Source organism: Rhinolophus sinicus, linkage group LG02 (genome assembly GCF_036562045.2).
Source record: "Rhinolophus sinicus isolate RSC01 linkage group LG02, ASM3656204v1, whole genome shotgun sequence".
Classification (NCBI taxonomy): Eukaryota; Metazoa; Chordata; class Mammalia; order Chiroptera; family Rhinolophidae; genus Rhinolophus; species Rhinolophus sinicus.
The window spans coordinates 29,356,722-29,368,726 of NC_133752.1; the positions used below are offsets into that span (position 1 = coordinate 29,356,722).

The window sequence follows — 12,005 nt, forward strand, 5'->3', positions numbered from 1 at the left end:
AATTGTCAGACCTCGTATGAATAATGGTATATAGTATGTTTTATTTAAATTAATTTATTTCTAAGAGAATATTTTTAAAATGCTCCATATTTTAAAACATTCAATTCATCAAAGTCATCATATCACATCTGTTACAAAGATTCGTCTCTTGCTGAACTACAGCCAACTAATTTTCCAGAAATGACATTTTTCACAGTTTCTTGTGTTCTCATCATCATGACATAAACCACATCAAGTGTATTTCTTGAGTGATGCTCAAGATGAATTAGCCATGTGCATTCTGTTTCTACACATGGAGTTTCAGTTTCTTAAGAAAAATAAGGACTTTCAGATAAAGATGTCTTTCAGGTTTCAGTCAGCCATAAAATTTTACATTTTTGTTTTTTAAATACTTGTGTGATTAAGAAATAGAATAATACCATGAAGGAAATCTATTTCCTACTTTTAAGTGTTATCCTTTAATTACTTTAGTTAAAACTCTACTTTGTTCATCTTTAATTCCATATGTTTTCCCTTGATTGAAGTGTAAATAGAGTTAAGAGAAAGTTTGGGGATCTATTTACTATTGAATTGAATTAAAATATTTTAATAATTTAGCATTATTTATAAACTTTGATTTTATTGGTTTGGAGTCAAATCTTATTTAAGCAAAGTTAATATTTGTGTAAGTGAAAGACTAAAAATATGTTATAAAATGATATAAGATTGAATGATATGTATGTTTGTTGAAAAGGATATTGCTGCAAAAACAAATTATGTTTTTTTTCCAACAACGTCTAGAAGAAAATGGATTCTACAGCGTTGTTAAATGGGTTTGATATTTTTCATTATTTACCTACTATGGGCGCTTCATGAAAGAGAAAGAAAAATTTCGAATCCTGGGAAATTTCTACACCAGGAAAAAGGCAGATTAAACTCTGTTCTCTTAGATCAGAAAGCAAAGAGTTTTCAAATTTATTGGTTCCTTCAAAAATTTGAAAATCTGAATCATGGTTTGGTTGAATTGACTTCTGTCTTCCGATTGGGACTGCTTTTCGTTGTTCTTGCCTGCAATCGCAATATGGCTGTACAAATAAGGAGACCAGATTCCATTGTACGCAGATTGTTCACGTGGGAATATACACAAGAGCTAAAGGAACCCGGAACTGCACTACACCTGCCCTCTGACATCAATGAAAAATCCTCCCTCTTCTTAATGGCAGAACCAGGTCCCTTGACTTCCTTTGTGAATAAGGACAGTACTACGTAACTCTCATGTCCTAGTTCATGCCTCATACACCTATACATTCTGTGTGCGTGTGTGCGCATGTGTGCATGTGTGTGAACTGAACTGAAACTTCTCCTTGAATTCTCCTTTCAATGAGGGAAAAAAAATGGCTGAGGTTTGCAGTTTGTCAAAAGCTTTGAAAAGATTGCTTTAGCAGACTTTATTCCTGGAGTTTTGTACCGCCTCCCCACCCCTTTAGGAAGGGCCTGGTGGGATAGACTAATTTACTTCATGTATACCAATTATTAATACAAACGAGTACCTTGGCCTACTTCCTTTCATTTATACAATTCCAGGGATGGTCAGTCAGCCATGCTCCAGGCAAGACATAGAACCATTCATGCATGGGAGCTTGTGCTTTATTCTCTCCCCAGTAGGCTCTGAGCACGCTGTGGCTGCGGCCCACCAAAGGGTATATTTTATCCCTCAGCTGTTATTTCGAATCATTCCGAAAGAACCTGCCGAGCCTCATCAATAGAGGTAATTTAGCTAGTGGCTCTAAAGTGCTAAGTTATACTTCCTGTCTCAACTGAGCACATTTATAGTATAGAAGAAGTGAAACGTATTCAGTATTCTTTTGACTTACAGTATCTAATTTAGTCCCAGTATCATTAACTATATAACTACCTGTTAAAATAAATTAAGGTGGTTTACTGTTCAATACAATTAATTTTATTGCAGTGAGAAAAGAGAACTATAACTAGTTTTCACAATTTGAGCCTTTGTCAAAGGTCTTCCAGTTGCTTGGGAAGAAAAAGCCCAATAAAGTATGGGAATCTGAGAATGTATTAGCTTTTCAGAATTGTTTGTGTCACTATAAATTCCCCTGTTGAAGTGTCCATGCCTTGTGTTTTCCTTGTTTCTCTAACACTACCACAGTGCCTGGAATTTCATAGGTTGGTTGAATAAAAATTCATATAAGGGTGAATTTAAAAAAAAATCAAAACTTTATTGTATGTGTTTCTTCACTGTCCAAGGTGTAGTATAGCATAATTGTTCAAATGTAGGTTCTGGAATCTGATAGAACTGAATTTATATCTTCATCTTTCCATGTACTAGTTGTGTGATCTTGGGCAAGTCCCTTAACTGTTCCGTCTCAGTTTCCACAACTATAAAATGGGCTAATAATGGTACCCATAATGTCCACAAAACAAATAGCACAGTGCTTGGCATATTATCCCAGCACCATAAGTCTTAGCTGTTCAAGGAACATACCATTTAATAGGAGAGAGAAGATATCAATAGCTATAATGTTAGGCAGAACGTAATGTCATAAAAGTATTAAGAAAACCATCTATGGATATTCAGAAGAAATCAAGTTTCCATCAGCTGTAGGAAAGCAGGCAAATCTTTTGGAAGAGGTGAATGCCTTAAAGCTTGGATGGGATTTTGACAAATGGGATGAATGGTCACCTTAGCAAGAGCAAGGGTGAACCAAGGGAAGAAAGCCTGTAACAATTGGAGGGAAGTCATAGGGCCAAAGGGCTCTCCAGAGGCTGCCAAGGGCTTTGACTGCCAGGTCTGAGCCTTGATTTGGTTAAAATGAGATGTCGTTACCTTTGAAAGAGTGAAAGTGGGGTTTTACAATTTGATCAGTCCATCCTGCTGGAACTGCCTGAGTGTTCTGAGTGCCATATTTCTTCCTCTGGCATTTCAGTGGCACTGTGTTTACATAGCCACTGTAACCCTTAAAGTTTTGTGACTTGGTTAGTACAGTTTCTTTGGCCTTGTTACAGAAAATGTAGGAATGGGTGATTCATATAAATTCTATGGTAGCTCAACATCAACAATGTCTAAAGACAATAATAATTGTAGAAAAATTTAGAGTCTTTTAGGCAACATATTTTGCATGATTATACTTCCAATTATTTTTGAGTCCTTATTGAATAAATATATGTAATACTATCTTTATTATTGTTGTACTATGTTTTTGAGACTATATTTTTACAAGTAGGCCTTAAAAATATAAATATAAAATAGCTAAAATAAATTAAAAACGTGTTTTGAAAAACTGTTAAAACAGTAGTGGTGAAAACTATAATAATAGATCAACACATCAGATGTTGTGCTAATTGATAAAAGCATTGATACAGTTGAACTTATTAAATATAGTTTAGTGGGAATATCACAAAAGTAATGCAGAAGGAATAACAAATATATCTGACAAAGAAATGGAGACCACTATCCCCTATGCCTCCCACCTCCCAAAGCCTCACTCCTTCCCTCCTTAACAGATTACCGTATTTTGCAGTGTATAATGCACACTTTTTTGGCCCAAATTTGTGAGGGAAAAATGAGGATGCACATTATACATGGGTAGTACTAATTCTGTATCTATGTACATGTTTTTAATTCTTTTATTTATGCTTGTGAGTTAAAAGTGTAACTTGAGAGATTGATAACGATATCCATATGCAAAATAACACCCTGGAGTACGAGAATCAGTTTCGTTGAATTTATGATTAACTTGCAACGATGAAGACTTCTTAGCCTTCTGTGATGCTGAAATATGGTAAATTTGTTACCAGTACGTAAAATGTCTTGTACCTTGTATCTGTTCTTGTGTTTTGTAATTATGTGTTACATAAAATGTCCTGTACCACAATGTTAAAAAATAAATGCTAAAATTCCTTTTTAAAACATAAAACAAGTACCTAAATGTAAACAAATAAAAATTGACATAAAAAAATTGGAAGATTTTTTCCCCCTGAAAGTTTGGGCCCAAAATGTGGGTGTGCATTATAAACAGCAAAATATGGTACAAGCCATGGTCCATCATTATAACCATGCTCTTGTATAACCTGAAGTCTCCTCGCTCTCTCCCTCTGGTCTGTCCCAGGGAAACCCCAAGCCTAACTACATACAACTCACCCTATACGCTGCACCTGTACCCACGTCCTGAATACAGGTGAAGAAAAGTAACCCTGTTAACTGGTTTCATTTTAAATTCAACCACTAATCTCAAGAGGATCCATTCTTTCTGTTTACTTTGGGTTTTGTTGTTTCTTTTTCTAGTCACTTTAGGTGTAGAGCTAGATTGTTTATTTGTGATTTTTCTTGGTTCTTGAGGTAGTCCTACAAAGCTTTGAACTTCCCTTTCAAGACTCTGTGCAGTCCTCATTTAAGTTTCTTTTTGAAATTCTCTTAAATCCTGGCTTCTTTAACTCGAGTTTGTTGTTGTTCTTAATTCTTTTCCTCCTCAATTTCCTTTTGGGATACTCTTCCTCTCTTACTCCTGAAATGTTTGTATTTCTCTACCCAGGGGATCTTAACCTGGAGTGAAATATTCACTAGAGAATCCATGGATAGACTTCAGGGTGTGTGTGTGTGTGTGTGTGTGTGTGTGTGCAAAATTTTAAGTGTTTCATGTGCGTATATTTCTAAGTAGAGCAGCTACAGCTTTTATCTAATTCAAAAAAGAGTTAAGCATCACTCCTACTTGCTTCTGCTGGGTAATCTCACCTAAGCCCATGGCTTCAACCACCAACATGATGCACATGAGAATAGAACAGGGTTCAAGTCAGACAAATCCATGTTCATATTTCAGTTTCCCCTTTTAGAAACTGTGTGTCTCTGGGAATGTTACCTTACCTCTCTGAAACTTGCTTTGTTCAACTACAAAGTGGGAGAATTGACCCCTAATTTGCAGTTATTGTATCACAAACCTCTTGGTAGTTTTTATGATGCAGCCTCAAACATCTCGGTCCCTAAAGCACATAAGCTTGTCAGCTTGAAGAGCTGCTCCTTTCTCCCCAATTTTAAAATAGGTTTTCGCTTTTGGGGCTCTGTCTCACTGGAGCAATAAGCATTATGTAGCTCATGAATTATGAATTTATTGGCTCTGCTAACACACATTTATTAACACAAACTAAGACAGACAGCTGCAGAGAGCAGTCAGGTCTATTGTTTTGTACAATATTTAGAAAAATTAAATTGGGCACTTATATAAATTAATCATATTGAGAGATGTTTATACATTGGCTTCCAGTATTTATTTGGAGCAATAAAGTAACATACTTCTAAAGATGTTGATAAACATTGAAGAAACCAAATTATTCATTATATACAATGCAATAAAAAATTGGCAGGATAGTAAAAATTGCCTGTGCATTCTTTTAGAAGGCATGTGTTTTTAAAACTATGGAAGCTGATTAGGTGTCTCTTCTCACATGTATTCCATATGTTTATTGTATCCTATTAAAATATATGTTTATAAAACTTTTCATTTATTTATACCTTGTTAGTCTTTTCTGATTCCATGCTCATTGGTGAAAAGACTTGGATATATACAGTAGTTTCTCCTTATCTGTGGTTTCACTTTCCACAGTTTCAGTTACCTATGTTCAACTGTGGTCTGAAAATATTAAATGGAACATTCCAGAAATAAACAATTCATAAGTTTTAAATTGCCCAGCACTCTGAGTAACGTGATGATATTTCGAGCCATCCTGCTCTATCCTGCCTGGGACATGAATCATCCCTTTGTCCAGTGTCTCCACCTCACTTTATGTCATTACATAGGCATTGCATCATCTCACATCATCACAAGAAGGCTGAGTACAGTACAAAAAATATTTTGAGAGAAGATGAAATAGTGCCATTTGCAACAACATGGATGGATCTTGAGATTATTATGCTAAGGGAAATAAGACAGACAGAAAACGTCAAGAACCATATGATTTCACTGATATGTGGTATATAAAACTGAAAGCAACAAAGGAACAAGACAAACAAATAAAAACTCATAGACATAGACAATAGTTTAGTGGTTACCAGAGGGTAAGGGGGAAGGAGGTTGGTAGATGAGGGTAAACGAGACCAAATATATGGTGATGGCAGGAGAACTGACTTGGGATGGTAAACACACAATGTGATATATAGATGATGTATTACAGAATTGTACACTTGAAACCTATGTAACTTTACTAACCATTGTCACCCCAATAAACTTTAATAAAAATATTTTGAGAGAGACCACATTCACATAACTTTTATTGTAGCATATTGTTATAATTGACCTACAGTTATTACTGTTATTATATTATATTATTATTACTGTGCCTTATTTATAAATTAAACTTTATTGTAGGCATATGTATAGGGAAAAACATAGTATATATAGGGTTCCGTACTATCTGTGGTTTTGGGGGGGTTGTCTCAGAAGATATCTCACGTAGATAACAGGGGACTAGTCAATCATGTTTAGGAGTTTGATAAACATTTATAGCTAAAATCATAAGTTCGTTAAATAACTCCATGAAATAATACAGCTGAATCCCCAAATCAAATATTTTGGTTTACAAAACAGTGAAGTTTCCAACAAGCTGCCTAGCAGGGAGCCATGGCCTCCTATCATAATTGGTGCTTGCCTCTGGAACTCTCTTGTCCCTTTCTCTACTACTAATCTACTCTTAAAAGTGATATGGGGCATACACAAAAAGTGAATTAAAAACCTTTACTTATTGAACTTTGAAGAATAGTTTTATAAATTTTGCAACATTCTTTCAAGTAATTTAAAAATACCCTGAAATGAGAAAATGTTGGCAAATGGTATTTGAAATCACTGACATAGATCTTTAAGTGAATGGATCTAGTATGGAAAGAAATTAACAAGATTCTGTTTAAAAGTTTTCTGCAGTGAATTAGGTATCATGTGATAAATATTTTTATATCAAGACATGGGACTAGTAAAATTTTGAGAAGTATAGAAAACTCTATAGAAATAATTACCCATAATTCCAACACTCAGAAATAACTACTATTTTCTTATACTTTCCCTCCCTCCTTCTCTCTCTCTCTCTCTCTCCTTTCTTCTTTCTTCTCTTCACATAGGTAGATTAACAAATATGTTTCAGAGTAAATATATATATGTATATATATATATATATGTAAAATTATATCCTAGAAAATGTATAATCTGTATTTTATATACTATAATATAAAGAAATAAAGTATATAAATTTCATAATTGGAATAACACTGCATTTTCAGTGTTGAATCATAAGGAAGTAATCAGGGATATAGTCAAATGTTTATAAAGAAAGATATAAACATCATTTATAATAGCAAAAATTTGAATTGACCTCAGTGGGACATGAGGTATTCAATGAATTTTAATGTCAGTTAATGCATAAATAACAGTCTTATTCTTATGTTCTATGTGAGCAATTTTTAATGACAAAAAAGCACATATAAAATTCTTTTCTTGTTTCCATTATGAACATTTAATTACAGGAAAGAAAAATATGGTATTGCATTAGAAAATATAATAATGTTTCTTAATTATTGTGGGAAGAACTTGTTAACCTGTTTAAGTATAAGACTAAATCTTTAAATATAGTTATTTATTTATGAAAGGTAAACATGGAAGAAATCTTCCAAGTTTTGAATCAATTTTTATTTTCTTTACGTGAACCCAACAAAACCATTTACATGTTTGTTCTCGCTCTCTTTGTTTGTCTCTCAAATTTTAAAAATGAAATATCCTCCAGGCTTGAGACTATAGCTGTGTATTTTCCTCGAGATTAGAATATGGCTTCTTATTCTACAGAATGAAAACCAGTGAGGCTTAAGTATTTTTCAAAAAAAATTCTTAAATTGAAATACCCTTATCTAAGTAATATTATGTGACTGTAGCTAAGGTGAAAATTACTAATATCATGTAGGGTAACACATTAAGCAATATAAATTATGAATAATGTTTATTTCAGTGAAGCATGTGGGAGTCCTTGGAAGCATGAGCAGCTTATACATTGTGAGATTATGCAGTCTTTACAAAGCCATTTTAAAATTAATACACATAATCCTTAATGCTTTAGTTCAATTGCTCTTCTCTATAGTATACCATTTGCATATTAATTGGTTTTTAAGATTTATAGACTTTATCTAAATTTGAATTAGTTGAATAAATTGTTGGTATTGGATATATAGCCAACTTTAAGTTGCCATGCTAAATTTTATAGCATTTTATAATTATCAAAGTAATTTGATGTAATAGCCTCATATTAATTGGATGTGGGAGCTTAATTAAACTAGAAAGTGATTTTTTCTTCAGGATAGACTTTTCATGGCTTTTGTTTTGTGCCACGTGTAAAGGACCAAAATCCTGTGAAGCCTCTGTAGTCTTTGCCTGCCTCCATTCCATCTCTATTATCTGAATACAATTCCAGTGAGTGGGGAGACTTCCTCTGTGGCATGGATGTGTTTATTGTGCAATGACCAGAATTCAAGAGCCCCCTTTCTAAATTATTGGATTGAGAAACCACATTTTAAAATATAAGCCTATGATGTAAGAATAGTAAACTTTCTAACAGTTCTATAAAAACATTACAAACCATTTTTGGACCATTCAAAATATTCTCACCTTTCACCCATTCAACAATTGTTTCTGAAACAGCTTGTAACTTGGGCACTGGGATATTGGGCATTAAATGTGAACACATTCACGGTGCAGGGAAAATAGGCAAGATTCCTGCTTCCTGGAGCTGCAAGTGTAGAGTGCATGTGTTCCACTTACTGAAACAGATTCTATGTCAAACTGCGACTCTTGAGATGTTAAGGACCCCAATGAGGAGATGATTCCATGGGAGGATTTCTATTGCTCCTCCAAACCTCCTGCCACCAGGACAATCCTGTTGCCAGAGTTCCTCCGATGTTCTAAAGCTTTACCTGGATGCCCACGTGCTGTTTTCACCTGAGGGAAAAATACGCTTGACATCCAAATGTGTGGATTTCAGATACTTCAAGAGATAATGAAATTAATCAACTTCAAATGCTCTTTTTAGGCAGTAAGGGTTCCAAAATGCAAAACATAGAAATTATTGTTTTGAAGTATTTTCTTTCAATTCAAGAGAATCAAATAAATCTGAATTGAGGGTAAGTACTAATGGTGGTCATCAAGGTTGGGTTTCTTAGTGAAGAGTTTCTAAGTTATTGAAGTAATTTCTTTCAAATTACCTTGAAGCAGAGGTAGCACCTATTAAAGTTGCATGATCAATACTAATATTCCCTCAAGATTTTGTAAATGAAAGATTTTTTTTAAATTTCAAATTTATCATAGTAACAGTATACGTGGTTCTGTTATCCTAACCAGTATTTCAAAGTAAGATTGTACTTTGTAAGCGCCAATTTTGTCTGCCTATCTGTACATGTGTTAATGGAAAAACAGCACTTGTCCCATCTGAAAAGGAATGACACAGTGTTATCATACATAAAAACGTATCATGTAGTGAAACTAATTGCCTCTGTCAGGAATCTAAATGACTTTGTCAATTTAGAGAAGAGTGTTAGCACTTTCTGGCAACCATAATTGTGATAACAGTCTAACAAAGAATGGTTAATATTGCTCTTTAATTGCCTAATGTAACAATACATACTCCAGTGATACATCGTCTCATTTATCATGTTCCATTGTGGTTTACTTGCCTCACAAAACTTTCAACTTGCTTTGAACACTTTTCTGTCAGGCATCAGCTACTGGCTAATTGCTTCCCACCATGCTGTTCTGATTACCACTTTTTAAAGTCAGTTCCTCCTGCTGTTTCTTTTTCTTCACGCTGGTGCCTTAGCTGCCTGGAGGGCATTGCGTTGAGCTGTTGACTCAGAGCACTCAGCATTCTCCATCTTTACATGTGTGTTGGTTCCAAACTTCAGTATTTCTGTGATTTAACTATTTCCCTTGGCATGGTTCTTGATTATAGTAGATTCAGGTTTTTTGTGTTTTTTTATATAGAAACAGTTTGGTGATTTGCTTGGGGAAAAGGTCCTTTTCAGGAATTCCATTTTTAAAAACTCATCTTAAGTTGTATTTTGTGAGCCTTAGTCACAATTTACATCTTCTAATTTAGAGTGCATTTTAGAAAACCGAAAGAAATTAGCGTTCACATTTGATTCTTAGTAATATTCACTATCTATACATTAGAATAGACTAGAAAAATGTCTACTAATGAAGGATAATCATTGTAGTTCTCAATGAACTGCTCAGAAGCAACTTGAAGAAATTCTGAAATATTTCTTTTGGCAATTTTTCTGTGAAGAAGGCTTTATCACCCAGTGCCCTCAGTGACAGGGAGTTTCTGAGTGGGCTTCACTCTTGAGCTCTTGTCTGTTCTCTGTGCTCTGCACTCCCACAGGTAGGAGGGCACTGCCCTGCCCACTGACACTTCTCTGATCACTTCCCTCATGTGGCCAGATGTCTCTATTGCCATGACTACAAGACTTCAGCTGCTAGACTGTTTTCTTGCGGGTACTTTAGGTGTCTACTAGTGAGTCGTTTGTTACATCACATTGAGTGTAGGCAGTCCTAGAATCTTGGGTAAGATTTGTCAGGCTTGCATTGTGTAATCCATGTTTCAGGGAGAATTACTGAAATACATTGATTTTCTGAAAAACCTCCCTACCAACCCACTTCCATTCCTCTTTTTCATGTTCCCTACCCTTCCTACTCACACACACACACACACACACACACACACACACACACACCATACACACCTGAAATTCTTATCACATGTGAAGGTAATCTGAGTTTCCTGATGCTATGTGCTTTCCAACGCTCATGTGAAAATCAACTTTTTCATTTTACCATCATTTACTAATTGTTCTCATTGTCACTAACATAAAATCCATAACACAATGTATATTTGTGTATAATAACATATAAATGTATGCACACATGCTAAAATTATTTGTTTAGTGTGATGGCAGAAATGCCACATTTTAATGATAGACAGGAAAAGTGTCATGTGTAGAACAACCATAGGAGTTAAAGAATCTCAGCCACAATGCTAAAATATATTCTTTTGGAAAAATCTTTCTAATTTTAGAGAATCCTACATTTTAGTTTTCACAAAAAAACATATAAGAAGTGTAATGTATTCTGAGGTTCTATAAAGATACATGTTCACATTTCTAACTTTGCAGTAGTTTTAAACTTCAGAAAGATCAGAAACTAAGAGCATCTGGAGTGAGAGCTAGCGTGCAGGTGAGAGTGAGCACCTGTAATTTTCTCCATTTCGTGGATCTGGGAAGATCCATATTTTCATGTAGGTGGAGAGCCCTGCCCGTGTAGGTTCTCCACGTTTCGAGCTACTATTAGGGTTGTCTGTTGCCCTCAAGAACTTTGCTGACCTGGTTTCTGTACCGGTATCAGGTAACAGGCTGTTGCCTGCTGGTCCGAGGTCTGTATCTGGAAGCAGAGATTTCACTGTTCCAGCTGGGGAGTGGTGGGGAAGTTTAGAGCATCCACTCACTTGAAGAGTGCTCTGGTGTCACTGTTGATCTGAGCAAGTCTAAACACAGCTGTGAGTTTAAACTTCCAGAGAGAAAGGCAGAATGACCTGATGGAAAATGCATGAATTTCGGGATCAGATTGGGGTTTGAATTCTGGCTTTTCCGCCGATAGACTGTGTGATTTTTAGCTTCTTTCTGTGAACATCCGTTTCCTCATTTGTAAAATGCAGGGCAGTTAGAAGTAATAAATGGAATAACATATCCCAAAGTGCTGGTACTCGGTAAGGAATTAATGTTATTCTCTTTCTCTCTCCCCAGTACTAAAGAGAACAGGAGTGGAGTGAGTAACCTCCACAGCAGCTTGGTTTAATTATATAAAATCTGGCCAACCACATTTCAGACAAAGATTTTGCAAATCATCTGTTCCATCCCCAGTTAGAGAACAAGTACCTAAAGAAATTCCAAGCTTGGAGAGGGGCTAAAAGAGAGAGAGCCTCTCTGGGAGTTG

The 12,005-nt window shown here is 35.1% G+C and overlaps 1 protein-coding gene across 1 annotated transcript in view; it reads left to right on the top strand.

Annotated features, from left to right (window-relative positions):
- COL25A1 (collagen type XXV alpha 1 chain) overlaps positions 1 to 12,005 on the top strand; it is a 436,443-nt gene that overhangs the window by 245,217 nt on the left and 179,221 nt on the right. The gene's annotated exons all lie outside the window — the stretch shown is intronic.